Source organism: Staurois parvus, unplaced genomic scaffold, assembly GCF_062004578.1.
Source record: "Staurois parvus isolate SC_StPar_1 unplaced genomic scaffold, SC_StPar_1.0 ptg000104l, whole genome shotgun sequence".
In the NCBI taxonomy this organism is placed as follows: domain Eukaryota; kingdom Metazoa; phylum Chordata; class Amphibia; order Anura; family Ranidae; genus Staurois; species Staurois parvus.
The window spans coordinates 6,797,730-6,813,468 of NW_028317900.1; the positions used below are offsets into that span (position 1 = coordinate 6,797,730).

General features: G+C 42.1%; 1 pseudogene; it reads right to left on the minus strand.

The window, feature by feature from the left end:
• Positions 1-9,598: 9,598 nt before the first annotated feature.
• On the minus strand, positions 9,599-15,460 carry LOC149467677 (uncharacterized; annotated as a pseudogene).
• Between the last annotated feature and the right edge of the window lie 279 nt (positions 15,461-15,739).

Consider the following 15,739-nt stretch of genomic DNA (forward strand, 5'->3'; position numbering starts at 1 on the left):
CCACTCTGAAGAACAGAGGTTCATACAGGTGCTTTCCATCAGGTATTGAAAACACCTGTGGATGTCACCGAGCAGCAATCAAGCATAATAAGCACCAATTAGGCAGCTTTAAAATGACTGTGATACTCAGCTCCTTCTAGACATTTACTGGTGTGGTTACAAACATGGTGAAGGCAAGAGAATGGTCCAGGAAGACAAGAGAAGAGGTGATTTCTCTTCACAGGAAGGGCAATGGCTATAAGAAGATTGCAAAGATGTTAAACATACCAAGAGACACCTTAGGAAGCATCATTCGCAAATTCAAGGCAAAGGGCACTGTTGAAACGCTACCTGGTCGTGGCAGAAAGAAGATGCTGACTTCGACTGCTGTGCGCTACCTGAAGCGTAGAGTGGAGAGAAGTCCCCGTGTGACTGCTGAGGAACTGAGAAAAGATTTGTCAGATGTGGGTACAGAAGTTTCAGCCCAGACAATAAGACGCACACTGCGTAATGAAGGCCTCCGTGCCAGAACTCCCAGGCGTACCCCCTTGCTGTCTCCAAAGAATAAGAAGAGTCGACTGCAGTATGCCAAAAGCCATGTGGACAAACCACAAAAGTTGTGGGATAGTGTTCTGTGGACTGATGAAACAAAATTAGAACTGTTTGGGCCCATGGATCAACGCTATGTTTGGAGGAGGAAGAACAAGGCCTATGATGAAAAGAACACCTTGCCTACTGTGAAGCATGGTGGAGGGTCAATCATGCTTTGGGGCTGTTTTGCTTCTGCAGGTACAGGGAAGCTTCAGCGTGTGCAAGGTACCATGAATTCTCTTCAGTACCAGGAGATATTGGATGGAAACGTGATGCAGTCCGTCACACACCTGAGGCTTGGGAGACGTTGGACCTTTCAACAGGACAATGATCCCAAGCATACCTCCAAGTCCACTAGAGCATGGTTGCAGAGGAAAGGCTGGAACATTTTGGAGTGGCCATCGCAGTCACCAGACTTAAATCCGATTGAGAACCTCTGGTGGGACTTAAAGAAAGCAGTTGCAGTGCGCAAGCCTAAGAATGTGACTGAACTGGAGGCCTTTGCCCATGAAGAATGGGCGAAGATACCCGTAGATCGCTGCAAGACACTTGTGTCAAGCTATGCTTCACGTTTAAAAGCTGTTATAACTGTAAAAGGATGCTGTACTAAGTACTAAGATTGAATGTCACTTGGGGGTTGAATAAAACTGATAATGCTGTGAGCACAGAAAAGACATTTGTGGTTATTTCATTATAACTGTTATGTTATATTTGTCTGACCTACAAGTGCCTCTTTAATGTAAATGTAAGCAAGATGACTGAATGATCAAAAGCAATGTCAAACTGGCCAAAACACTCAATTTCAGTGGGGGTTGAATAATTTTGGACACAACTGTATAATCCCATCTTGAGGATATAGAAAGAAAAAAATTAATAAAAGGAATTTACAGAGGATATGAAGAATAAAGGTCCCAAGGCAGCAGGGCCCAAAGGGTCTCAAACAGGAACAATAAAGAAATTTACATCATATGGAAATATTACGCCAGAAAGGGCCCAGGGCGCAAGCACAAAAGGGGAAATGGACATTAGTTCAGGTAATAGTCCGAGATTATCATTGGGCATGAATAGCAGCTGCAGCCAACAAATAGAGGATGGTTCGGGAAAAAGAGAATCAGATGGGGAACTACAAGCACCAAACAAGAAGGAGATGATAGAAATGTTTCAGAATTTGGAAAAAATTATAAAACATGAAATGACAGCTATTCGAAATGACCTAGGGCACCTGCTATCAAGAATGGAAGAAACAGAGGAGAAAGTTAAAGTCCAGGCCCAAAACATTGATAACCTAAGGAAAAAAATAAACCAATTGAAAAACACCCAGAAAAAATAGACCTATAGGATGGAAGCCCAAGGAAATAAAGAAAGAAGGTGTAACCTTAGGGTACGAGGAATTCCAGAGACTGTAAAAGGCGAAACACTATATGAACTAGTGAAAAAAATCTTGAACTCCATAAGAGAGAGACCTGAAACAGATGGGATCAAATTAGATGGAGTGTTTAGAATAGGAAAGTTCAAACAGGCTACTGAGAAGGAAAGACCGAGAGACATAATTGTCCAGTTCCAAAAATTTGGGGTCAAAGATGAGATTTGGAAGAAGACCAAGGGAAGATCATTAATTAAGTATGGAGATTTGACTATCCAAATTTATGCGGACTTAACAGCAGAGACCCTATGGAGAAGGGGATCCCTGAGACCCCTGTTGGAGCAAATGAGGAAACAGAATGTGCAGTATAGATGGGGTATCTCAGCATCTCTAATTGGCTGGAAAAATGGGGTCACAGCTTACTTGAGATTTCCGGAGGAACTAAGGGATTTTTGCGAGAGACTGGATTTGCAAAGAATGGAGATAGCGGGGTGGGAAGAAGAAGATAAAGGAGATACAGATGTTACAAGAAAAGAGGACTGGCAGCGGGTCAGGGGGAGGGGGAGGGAGATTTTGGGGTTGGGGAGGGAAAGGAGGGAGAATTAAGTAGAAATTATGTTTTTTTTTTTTTCTCTCTCCCACTTCCATCTCTCGCCCCTGGTCTCTCCCCTCCGGATGTTGAGGTCCTTCAGAACGTTCTGGTGAAGGGAGGGAAGTAAAGATTCTTCTTGAGCCTAGATGATAGAGAGAGGATATTTGGGGGGGGTCGGAGGAGAGGCGAGCCGTGCATGGGCGGAGCTTACGCCCTAAGTTTTAAATCAAAGGTGGAAACAGATCCACAAATGATTTGTAGGCAGCTTATAAGCCTAAAAACGGGTAGGGGAAAGAAGAGAGGGGGGGAGGGATGGGGGGTGGGAGTGGGAGATGGGAGTCGGGTGGGAGGATGAGGGGGGAGGGGAGGTGGGGTTAAAATGTTGCACGATAGAAGGGCCTAATAGGAAGAGGCATATTAGAAGTGAGATAGACAGATTTAAGAAGGATGGAAGAAATACAGGTTATAACATATAATGTGAATGGGTTGAACTGCCCTGGGAAAAGATTTAAGTTGTTTAAAGAGTTACACCATAGGGCAACATCAGTGGTATTTTTACAGGAAACACATTTTGAGATAAAGTCAAAAGTGAAATTAAAATCTAAATATTATCCAACATGGTATTACGCTGACTCCCCAATTAAAAGAGCAAAAGGGGTGGCAATAGGATTGGCAAAGAACATGAGATTTGAGCTGGAGGATAGAAGAACTGATCCGGAGGGGAGATTCCTGTTTTTGAAAGGTAAATTACAGGGAATCAAGTGTACATTAGCCAATATATATTGCCCCAACAAAAAGCCGGAGATCTATTTGAAGGGTCTGTTGAAAAAAACTGATGGACTTTAAAAAAGGGCGTTTGATAGTAGCAGGAGACTTAAATCTCTGTATGGACCCCCAAAAGGATGCAACCTCCCCTATGCGGAGAGAGGGGGGTGGGTCTCTGAGAGCTTTGAAGAAAGCGATCCACGAGTACCAACTGGTGGACACTTGGAGAATAATGCATATGAGAGACAGAGACTACACCTTCTTCTCTAAGGCACATGAGATATACTCGAGGTTGGATTATATTTTAATAGATCATCAACTCATAGAGTTATTGGTTAAAATAGAAATAGAGATGAGTACATTCTCGGATCATGCCTCTGTCACAATGAAAATGGGATGGGGAAGACGGTGGACGGGAGGTTTAGGATGGAGGTTAAATGAGGCCCTTCTTTTGGATGAGGACATAGCTCAGAAGATTGGGGAAGAGATCAAGTTATATTTTAAGGAGAATGAGACAGAGGAAGTATCGACAGCCACAGTATGGGAAAGCCACAAGGTATATATAAGAGGTATCCTGATTGCGATGGGAGCAAGGAAGAAAAGAGAAAGAAGAGAGAGGGTTAGTGGGCTCCTAAAAGAAATCCTGGATTTAGAGCAGATACAAAAGAAGAAAATAACAAGAGAAATAAGACAGAAGTTAATGGATAAAAAAGATGAGTTAGAGAGATTGATGGACGAAGAGAGGAGAAGAGTATATAACAAAGTACTAAATGAAAGATATAGATGGGGAGACAGACCAGGAAAATACTTAATGAGAGCTCTGAACAAAAAGAAAAATAGAAATTATATAGAAAGGATAAAAAATCCTAAAGGAGAGTTGGTTTATTCAACCAAAGAGATTATTAAAGTGTTCACGGAATACTATAGAAAACTGTATAATATTAGCCCCCATGGCTCTTCAAAGGAAAATGTAAAGGATATTAATGAAAAAAGGATGATATATTTAAAAAATGCAGGATTACCAAAGTTAAGTGAAATACAATTGAACGCCTTGGATGCGGAAATTTCCCAGGATAAAATAAAAGTAGCATTAAGAAGTACAGGGGGTGGAAAAAGTCCAGGACCGGATGGGTATACAGTTAAGTACTATAAAAAATATAGTGAAATATTGTTACCTAAGCTGAAGAAGTATATGAACGACCTGGGAGGAGGGATGGAGGGGAGAAGAGAATCTCTTCAGGCCCATGTTTTACTCATTCAAAAGGAGGGAAAAGACCCTTCCCAGTGTTCTAGCTATAGACCAATTTCATTATTGAACACTGATACTAAGTTGTACGCAAAGGTTCTAGCAAATAGGCTGAAAGATCTAATGCCTGAATGGATTCACGGAGATCAGGTGGGCTTTGTCCCAGGGAGAGAGGGTAGAGACAACGGGTTGAGAACTCTGATGCTCATTCAGAAAAGTAGAAAAGGGAAGGCCCCGGCGGTACTATTGTCGATTGATGCCGAGAAGGCGTTCGATAGAGATGACTGGGGCTTCATGATGGACAACTTAGAAGTGTTGGAGAGAGAATGCGTGAGTGGATAGGTAAATTATATAGGAAGCCCACCGCAATTATCACGGTAAATGGGGAGAGGTCTGAATCCATTGGAATGTCCAATGGAACAAGACAGGGCTGCCCACTGTCCCCCTTGCTGTTTGTTCGGTCATTGGAACCCCTGTTGTCAAGGATAAGGAATAGTGGAGCGGTAAAGGGAATCCAGATAGAAAATACAGAACATAAAGTAGCGACCTTTGCGGACGACCTATTGTTTTATGTAGATAACCCTCGAATAACATTACCAAATATAATGAAGATCTTGAAGGAATATGGTGATCTATCAAATTTAAAAATTAATCCAACAAAAACAGAGATCTTGAACATCAACGTACCAAAGAGCGAAAAGGAAAAGCTACAAAAAGAGTTCCCCTTTACATGGAGAGAAAAAGATTTAAAATACCTAGGAATAAAACTTGCTATCTCATATAAACAACTGTATAGATTAAACTATATTTCTTTGATAAATGAGATCAAGGAAGAATTAAAAATATTAGAAGGAGGAAACCCATCATGGATAGGACATATAAACCTAGTTAAAATGGTAATCATACCTAAAATACTGTATAGATTCCAAATGGTTCCAATCAAACTCCCAGAGGTTTTTTTTAAGATAATGAAAAAAATGTTAATAAGATACATCTGGAGGAACAAAAAATCAAGAATATCATACGAAATATTGAGTAGAACTAAAGAGAAAGGGGGAATGGGACTACCTGATGTCAAGAGATACTATAAAGCAGTAATTTTAGCAAGAATTTATAATTGGACATTCAACCACAAGGGGAAGAGTTGGGTAAAAATTGAAAACGAATTGAGCGGGGTTAGTTTGAGTAAGATGATATGGGTCCCAGCACATCTTAGAAGAATTAAAGAAAGCACAAGTATTTACACTTTAAATGTTTTAAGGGTATGGGATAATTTACACAAAAACAGGAAATGGGAATTCAATTCTATATTAATGCCTCTTGTAAATTCTGATTATTTCCCCCCAGGAAAGGATGAGATATCTGGTAGATGGTTCAAAAGGGAAGATATCCAACTGAGAGATGTACTGGTAGAGGGGGAATTGAGACCATTTAAAGAATTAAAAGAGAAGCAGGGAGAAAGTTTTATTGGAATAGACGAGTGGAAATATCATCAGTTAAAATGTTTTATTGGAAAACTACCAAAACCCCTGAGATTAAAAAAGGATTGGAATATGTTTGAAAGCTTGTTGGAAACACGTAGAGATGGGAAACACGGTATTGCCAAAGTTTATAGAATACTCACAGAATTAGACACAGACACAAAGTTAATTTTTTATAACGAAATGGGAAAGAGATATGGAGGTGGTGTTAGACGAGGACCAACAGAACAAGATATATAGATTGATACACGAGAATGTTAGTATGAGAAACGTGGAGATTAATTATAAATGTTTGACACGATGGCATATTACACCAAGTATTGAGCACAAGATGAGGGGGGAGAACTCTAAAATGTGTTGGAGAGGTTGTGGGGAGGAGGGCACGGTGTTTCACATATGGTGGCAATGTCCGAAAATTCAGGCTTTCTGGAAGACAATAGTTAACTCAATAGAAATAATAACTGGAAATGACATAGGGTTAGACCCAACGATGTGTCTCCTACATAATGTTGGGACTATAGTAAATAAATATAAAGAATCAGGCGTATGGTACTATTTAAATGCTGCAAAGGGGTTGATACCCAAGTTCTGGCAAAAAACAGAGGTGCCGAAGGAGGAAGACTGGATCAACAGAGTAAATCAGATAAGTAGAATAGAAAAGTCTTACTATATGCAGGAAGATAGAATGGGAATATACTATACAAGATGGGAAAAAAGGGAAAAATCAGGATTGAAAGAGAAGTATAGAAAACTATAAATTAAGAAACTATTGGGCCTCGAGAGAGTATAGAACGTGCAAAGGGGAGGGAGGGGGAAGGGGGGTGGGAAAGGGTTGGGAGGGGAGGGAAAGAAAAGATTTATTAGAAGGGGCAAGGTAGAAATGTATGGAATATTTATATGTATTGTTATCTCTTCTTATGAAATTTTTTGTAATAATATGAAAAACTAATAAATATTTAAATTAAAAAAAAAAAAAAAAAGAAGAAAAGGTATGAGTGGGATTTTTATTGGTGAGCAAACACTCAGAGACACCGCTACAGGAAACCATGGATGTCTTGGCTAGTATGGTAGGACTGCTATCACTGTTGTGACTTCTGTCAAAAGTCTCAAAAGCAACTTTGAAATAAGAGGGGGGGGGGGAACGCATAGGCCAGGTTTCATGCTCACGGACTTGAGAGGGCATCTATTGCTTCTGCGGTGGGAGTGACGCAGGCGTGAAATGAACCTTGGAACCTTAGAGTTGTCTGCCATAGCAAAGAGATCCAGATTGGGAAGTCCCCATAGATTCACCATCCAATCAAATATTTTGGGATGCAGAGACCATTTGTTGGCATCCACAAACTTTCGGGTCAAAAGGTTGTAATTAGGTGGCCTGGCAGAAAGACTGTGGTTAGATCCATTAAATTCCTTTCTGCTCAAAGGATGATGGGTTCCACTTCTATCAATAAGGGCCTTTTGTGGGTCTCCCCCAATGCTGGATGTATGGAACTGCCGCCTTGTTGTCCATTCAGAGAAGGACTGGCTTGCGTTTGATTTGAAACTCCAGGACAATCAGAGCAAGAAAAACTGCTTTAATTTCCAGAATATTTGAGATGATTCTTGTTGTGTGAAAAGCCCATCTTCCTTGAACTGACACCGGATCGCAGTGTGCCCCCCAGCCAATCGCACTGGCGACTGTGGTAACTAAGGTCCTGGAGAGATACCCCAATGGACGCAATCTTGTAAGCATTTCTCTCTTCGTCCACCACCGTAGTCCCTGTGCATTAGACTTGTCAAACATATGGGCTGGTATAGGTACTGTTTGTTCCATTGTCTTAGAAATTCTAATTGAAAGTGTCTGTCACGGTGTAAGGTCAGGTTCAGAGACCAGTTGCTATAGCAGTAAAAGGCTTACCTGGAACCAGCAGGATAGGTACACCAGCGGATCCCCCTGGGAATGACGCAGGCTCACCTGAGGTGCGGGGTCTAAGTATTAACCGGTATTCACCAGAGCTCCTAATGGTGGAGATGGATTGGGCTGCGTGTTAATACCAGGTCGCAGATCTCAGGATCACCCCACCAGGGAATGAGCAGACTGGGAACCAATAGCGGATCAACAGGTTAGGGATCAGACGAAAGCAGAGTTGGTCACAAGCCAAGGGTCGGTCACAAATGGTAGCAGATCAATCGTGGTCAGGAACAAGCCAAAGGTCAGTAGCGGAGGTGTAGACAGCAGCAGGAACAGTAGCAGGATATTGGCTGGAAAGGCACAATAATCTGGCAAGGAGGAAGTCCAAGGACATGGCTTATATAGGAAGTTCATGGGAGGAGCAAGGAGTTCAAGGTTCAAGAGCAAACAAGGAACAAGGCAGGATTATCCAATAGATGAGGCAAAGTGTTGTCCAGCATCCTAGGTAGCTCAGTGAGTAGAGTTACTGCCTGACACAGTAGAAGTCCCAGGTTCAAGTCCAGGCCCTGACAGTGCCTCAGGTGCCAGTGGGCCCAGGAAACCATTGGGATACATGCTGATATCACTCCTATCAGACTCAGACATCTCAGGGCTGTCAGGTGGGACTGTGCCCTCACTTTCTTCATCTTCCGAATGATGGCTGTCATTTTCTGAGGGGAAAGGGACACTGACCCCTTGGAAGTGTTAAACAGGGCACCTAGATAAATAATTTGCTGTGTTGGGATATATTGACTTTTTGTTTGATTTATCACCCATCCAAACTCTGACAGTGTGGAAATCAGAACTTCCCTGTGTTCTGTTAGTTGGGCTGGATTCTTCGCTAGTAGTAGGACATCATCCAGGTAGTGATATACCCTGAGTCCAACCTCCCATAGTGGGGCTAGGACTGTGATCAGCACTTTTTTGAAGACTCTGGGAGAAGTACATAGACCAAAGGGCAAACTCTGGAATTGCAGATGAATCTGGCCGACTGCAAACCTCAGATATTTCTGAAATGGTGGGAGTAAGGGTATATGTAAGTATGCGTCTTGAAGGTCCACGGACAGCATCCAGTCCCCAGGTTGAACGGCATGGATAATTGTCTGCATCGATTCCATCTTGCAGCTCTCAAGAGTATGTAATGGTTTAATTTCTTGACGTCTATTACGGGTCTCCAAACAACATTCCTTTTGGGTACCAGAAATAGGTTGGAGTAAAAATCTGAAAACCTCTCTGGAGGAACCAGTGTTACCACCTGCTGTGCCTGTAGGGAATCCAGAAACTGAAGAAGTACCTCTCTCTTCTGAGGAGACTCTGGTATTCTCATGGGGGTGGAGAAGTCGCAAGGTGGCCGGCCTGAGAAAGCCCAGAAGTGTCCAAACTGGACTTTCGAGACCACCAGGGATCCTGGCATCTTTGCATCCAAACCTTGGCAAAATGTCTCAGTCTGGCTCCTACTGGGATCTCCTGGGCTGGCCTGGCGTCAAAAGGACTTGGCAGTGCCCTGCAGGTTAGGCAGAGCCTTTTGTTTCTGGGTCCTCAAAAGAGTTGACTGTGTGCTTCTCCAGGCCTTCCTTGAGTATCTTCCCTGTCTAAACTGCCTGTAATCTTTGCCCCTGTACTGCTGAAATCTTGAAGTAAATCCCCTGGTATGTCAAGGTGTTCTGTCTTGGGGCAACAGGCCTGATTTTCCTCCTGTAACACGGGAAATCTCCTTTCCAGCCTCTCTCCAAACAGTGATTAACCATCAAAAGGGATTTTACACCAACTTTGTTTTGACGCTATGTCTTCCGCCCATGGCTTCAACCATAAGGCACGTCTAGCCATTACGGCATGAAGCATTTATCTTGCAGAAGATCTTATTGTATCGATAGCTGCTTCACCAATGAAGTCAGCCAAGAGCTTGAGCTCATCCAAAGCCTTGACTATGCCTTCCTTGGGAACTCCCTGCTGGATAGCCACCTCTATGTTGTACTTCCATACTCGCAAAGCATTGGAGATAGATGTCAGTGCAATCACTGGCTTGCAGGCATGTCCGGCCATCTGATAGGCCCTCTTTAGGTCAAGATCTATTCATCTGTTTAGGGAATTTTTAAATGAGGTTGAGTCATCCATAGGTAATGTTATGTTATTTGCTAAGTGCACTACCAGTGGACCGTCCAACATTCTGGAGTCTGCTTCCAAAAGCGGATATAGCTTGCCCAGGTGATTGAGAGAAAATCTTTTCTCTGTCCTCTTCCATTCCCCTTCCATGATGTCCCTGATTTCATCCATCAGAGGAAAGTAGGTGATTCGCTTTTTAAGAAATAGGAAGTAGCTCTTTGATTTCCTTGCTGGGGAATCAGCTTCTTCCCAACCAATGGCAAGCTTGACTGCCTGGACATAAGGCTGAACCAGGGAAAAGCTAAAGCCTGAAGGATTTGATTCATATGAGGAATCTTCTGCTCCAGGATTGTTTAGATGGGTGGTCTGCTATTGGGTGAGAGGGTTTGCCTGAGAATGGACCTGGTAGTAGCTCATCTGATAGGTCCTCCTGAGGAAGATGTGATGATAGTTGTGACGGATTAGCTGCTACAAGTTCTGTGAACGAATCTTTGACCACATTTTTAGTAGGTCCGCAACCTGATGGCTCTCTGCACCTCTTTTCACTGCATAATTCCTGAAACAGTCTCTGCAGACTAGCTTGCCCAGTAGAGGGGTGGCTTCATATGCCCGGAATTTTTGAGGTCTAGGGCTTGAGGAACGTTGTCTTTTGGCAGAAGAACGAGCCCCAGTCGAATGGTATCTTGATCTGGAAGAACGAGCTTGGCTTGGGCTGCCCTCGTTGGATTCCTCATGGCGCCTGGATGTCCTTTTGGACCTCTTCTGGCATACAGGGCTGAAATAAATGTACCAGTATAAGTTTATTCTTTTTTTTTTTTTTTTTAGCTTACCCAGCCGGAGGCCCTTACTTTTGAAGTAGAGGACGGTCTTGTTCGGGCGGCACGCGGCTCATTTTAAGCAAAGGGCAAAAAGAGCAGCTATAGGACAAGAAGAGGATGTAGATTACTATGTCTCCCCTTCCCCCTTCCCCCCCCCCTTTGTTTTTTGTTTGGGAGGAAGAAAAAAAGGAAACGATAAAAGAGAGTGCATGGGAAAAAGGAAGAGGTGGAGAGGGAGAGAAAAAAAGAAAAGAGAGGACAAAAGGAAAAGAAAGAGAGAAAGGAAAAAAAAAAAGAATACTTACCGCCGGCAAATATTGGCAATACTTCCAGGAGCTCTCAGGAAGGCTGCACCAAAGCCGCACGCAGCCACACTAAAGCTCCCGGGACTAAATAGTAGAAGGAGTGATGTAAGGGGAAACCAATTTCTTCCCCATCCTGGAAAGAAAAAATGGGAATTTGAGTAAGGGCAAAAATAGCCTGTTTAGCCACAGTCAAAATGGCTGCCATAGTGTCGAGCCGCACCGCAAATACACAAACCGGTGGCCCTAGGACCCCTCCAGCCAGCTTAGACTTGGTGGGTGTCCGCGCATGCGCACTGCGCCTGAAAAGATGCCCGGACTTTCAAAAGCCGGAGTTGGACTCTCTAGGGAGCAGGAAAAGGGGGAAAAAGGGGGGAAATGACCAAAGGCCAACTGGGTGGGGGACAAGTACCTGGGGAGAGACAGCCAAACCAAGACATGCAGCAAAATAGAGGAGCAGAGAAGAAGTTGAAGAGTGCATGGAAAGTCGTGGTTAAAGGACAGGTATAGCTGCTTTCTCTGTCCTAATCCCCAGCGAACGTCATGAACCAGTTGGCAGATACAGTGCTTCAGGATGAGCGACAACTGCTGTCCCAAAAGACCCCAGAAGGGACTCCCTACCTTATCAGTGTCTTTAGCTGCCCAAGAGTAGGGACTGCGACTGGGAGAGGCTGAACCCAGGCAGAAGCTGCTCAAGGCAGAGGTAAGGATGACCGATTTACATTCAATGACCATAAGGTATGAGGGAAAAAAGGAGAATGCTGGGGGTACCTTAATCCTTTCTTTTTATATATTCACTGGTCCTGAGGGAGCAGTCTAAGGCGGAGCTTATCACAGGTATGCTGTCATGGAGATACCAGGAAAAAGGGTTAACATCTTTAAAGTATATGTAAACCCTCACCTTGTAAAACAACTCATTCAGTTAAATAGAAATGAACGGCAAACGATTTGCATATAGATATAAAGAAAACCATTATAAATACTTTCCCCCACTTTTTTTTATAAGTGATCACGTACCCTCTAAGCTCCAGACACAGATGAGAACAGAGAGCTGGGGGAGGACAAATAGCAGTACATTAAACTTTCCAGTTAAAGGCTGTGCAGGGGGGCATATCAACAGAAGTCTAATCATTGGAGGAGAGCATAGCTAGATCACTGACCAGGCTGTGCTCTCCTGCATGGTGTGGTCAGTTTTTAATAGGAAAGCAGAGGTACTGGCAGAATAAAACAGTATATCAGTGAGCGCTTAATAATAATATAGCAGCTAAAAGCACGAAAAGGTAACCAGAATAAAACCTCACAAGATACTTAAAAAGAAAGTGCAGCGCTAAAACAAATGCAGATCCATATTAGTAAAACATATGCAAAACCAAGTCCATAATCCAGCTGAACATATAATCATGAATAGATAAAATCGTAATATCTTAATATATATTTATTAAAATGGTGACAGTCTGTGGTGGGTGATGGGTAGAGGAGATGCTAGTGACTTCACGCTCCAGGTGGCGAGGTGATAAAATAGTTAAAATACGCACTCAGCAGATGCGTATCTTTCAATACTCATATAATCAATAACTAGAGGTCCCCCTCATGGGATGGGATGGATGAGCTGGGCTGTCTGTAACGGACTCTCCCCCTCTTGGTATTGGACTGGACAGTGGTCTTTTCCCTTGGGATAACCCCGGAGTGTCACCGTGGAAGCCTCTCGGATATATAGGCAGGGTAGATCGCACTGGACCTGGCGTTCTCCTCTTACACTGGTGGGTTGATGTCAGCAATTGGAAATATCTCCTGTGCCATGAAGTATGGGCTCTGGGGATGAATTGTTGGCTCACGGAAGAGTCAACAAAAAATATAGCCCATAGTGTAGTATGTTTTATAAAAAATGTATTTATTAATCCACGTGGGTAGGCAATAAGTAGTAAAATCAAAGTATAAGAATAAATAAAAGTACACTGACCGTAAAATACTGATAAGGAGGCCACCGGACCTATGTTAGGAACTGGTGGCTGGATGTCATGGCATTATGGCTCCTTTAACGCGTTTCGTGCAATTGCACTTCTTCAGAAAGGGATAGCCATTACGCCTGTGCCGTGCGTCATCTGTTTTTATAGCCTATATCCCTGGAATTAGTGCAGAGACCCCGGCGCATGTGCAGTGCGTCCGCACAGTCTCCCAGCGCTCTGCGAATGCTCGATCCGTGCGGCCCGTCACATTCCATCCAGTGCATGCTCGGTTCTCTCGCGCCATCTTGCCGGAGTGTGGAAATGACCACGTGCGCGGGCGCCATTTTGTCATAGTCCGGTTCTCTGTAAACACAGGCAAGCGCCTTGCCACTAGGAGAACCGTGACAATCAAGTAAAGAGAAGGGGAAAAGACCTGACACCACAACAAAGGTGTTAAAGAGGGCATAATAGTAAGCAGAGGGGCTTGTAACCCTTAATTCTGCAATGCCCATAATGTGTTTCTTCCCTGTGGGGAAAATCATTATAAAACCGGACTATTACAAAACCAGTGCATATAAATATAATTTGGGTATATGGCATACTGCTAAAAAAGGGGGTCAGTAAAAAATACTAAAATATGATATAATAAAAGCATGAATAAAACACAATAAAGCATATAACAAGGAATTATGTAGATGAATAGGATAACATGGAAAAAAGAGTAAGAGTATGGACACCCCTACACAATAATTAATAAATATATAAGTCACAAAATAGGATACTGCACCTGGAATCTCATTAAATGGATGTGTTCATACGCAATCATATAAATAATAAAAATGAGTTTGCATAATGATGATAAGTGTAAAAAAATTGCTAAAAATAATAAAATTGATAAATGATAAAATGGTAAAAAATGGTACAACATAATACTAAGAAAAATGGGGTAAAATAGGTAGGGAGGAGGACATGATAAAATGATAAAAATTAGGAAATGGTAAAATAAAATAAAATGGAATATATATATATATCTCTAAAATGTGAAGAAGTGGAATCATGCCAATAAAAGGAAGTGTATAAAACACTAAAACAATTGCTTAAAACAGGAGGTAAAAAACATCAGCTATTATCGATAAAGCAGTTAAGGTCGATGTCTTTGTTGAGACCTTTTGGATACAAGCAATCTAATTCAGAAATCCATTTCATTTCGGTTTTGGAGACCGCTCGCTTTTTATAGGTACCTCTCCAGTGGGGTTTGATAATGTCTATTCCCACAAATTTCAGAGAGGTGGGGTCTCTGTTATGATATTGTTGGTAATGTCTAGATAGTGTGTGTTCTTTGAAGCCCTTTTTAATATTGTAAACATGCTCCCTTAATCAATCTCTCAGCCTTATTGTTGTGCATCCCAAATACTGTTTACGGCAAGGACATTCTAATAGATAAACCACATAGCGGCTGTTACATGATATGAAATCTTTTATATTGTAAGTTTTACCTGTATTATGTGAGGTAAAAGACAAGGTTTTTGTTTTCCGGATATTGTTGCAACAACATATCACACATCTATTACAGGGGTAAAAACCTTTAAGGTTAGAAAACAGTGTAGTGGGTATAGGTGGGTCCGCTACATTTGGGGCGAGTTGGTTCCTCAGAGTGTTAGCCTTTCTAAAGATGACTTCTGGTTTCTCTGGTATAGTTTGAGCTAGAACTGGGTCAGCCTGTAGGACATTCCAGTTCTTACTAATAATATTCCTGATGGCTCTATGTTGGATGGAAAACGTTGTAATAAAAGGACAAAACAACTTGTGTTCCTTTTTAGACTTAAGCTCTAAGATTTGACCTCTATTCATATTGGCCACTTCTTGCAAAGATGTAACTAATTTCGCTTCTTTATAGCCTTTTTCAATGAAACGTGATTTTAAGATATTGGCCTGAGTATGGTAAGTATTCAAATCAGTGCAATTTCTTCTGATGCGCATAAACTGGACTTTTGGTATGTTAGAAAGCCACATAGGATGATGGCAACTATCGACCGGAATGTAACTATTCCGGTCCGTGTCTTTAAAAAATGATTTAGAGCGAATTTTGCCATCCATATTCATCACTGTCAAATCTAAAAAGTTTATTTCTGATGTACTAAAAGTGTATGAAAGATCAATGTTCAGATTATTGTTGTTTACCAAAGAAGTTAACAAGAGCCTGTTCTTCTCTCTGCCAAAGGAGGAGGATGTCATCAATATACCTCCTGTAAAAACATAATTCCGGCCATTCTCTAGCATTAATCATGTCCTCCTCCCATATAGCCATAGAAAGGTTAGCAAGGCTGGGAGCAAATTTTGCTCCCATGGCTACACCTTTTATCTGGAGGTATTACTGTTTATTGAACCAGAAATAATTACTCATCATTGCAAACTGTAATAATTCTAGAATGAAATTTTTGTGTGTTTCAGAAATATTTGTGGCTTGACTTAAATAAAATTCTGCAGCTTCCATGCCATAAGGACCCAATCCCACTAACAATCGGTCTCCCAGGTGGTTTAGTGGGATTCTTGTGAATTTTTGGCAAGCAATAAAAGCCTAGGTACTACCGGACATAAAAATTGTTTTTCTTTCTTGTTTATGACT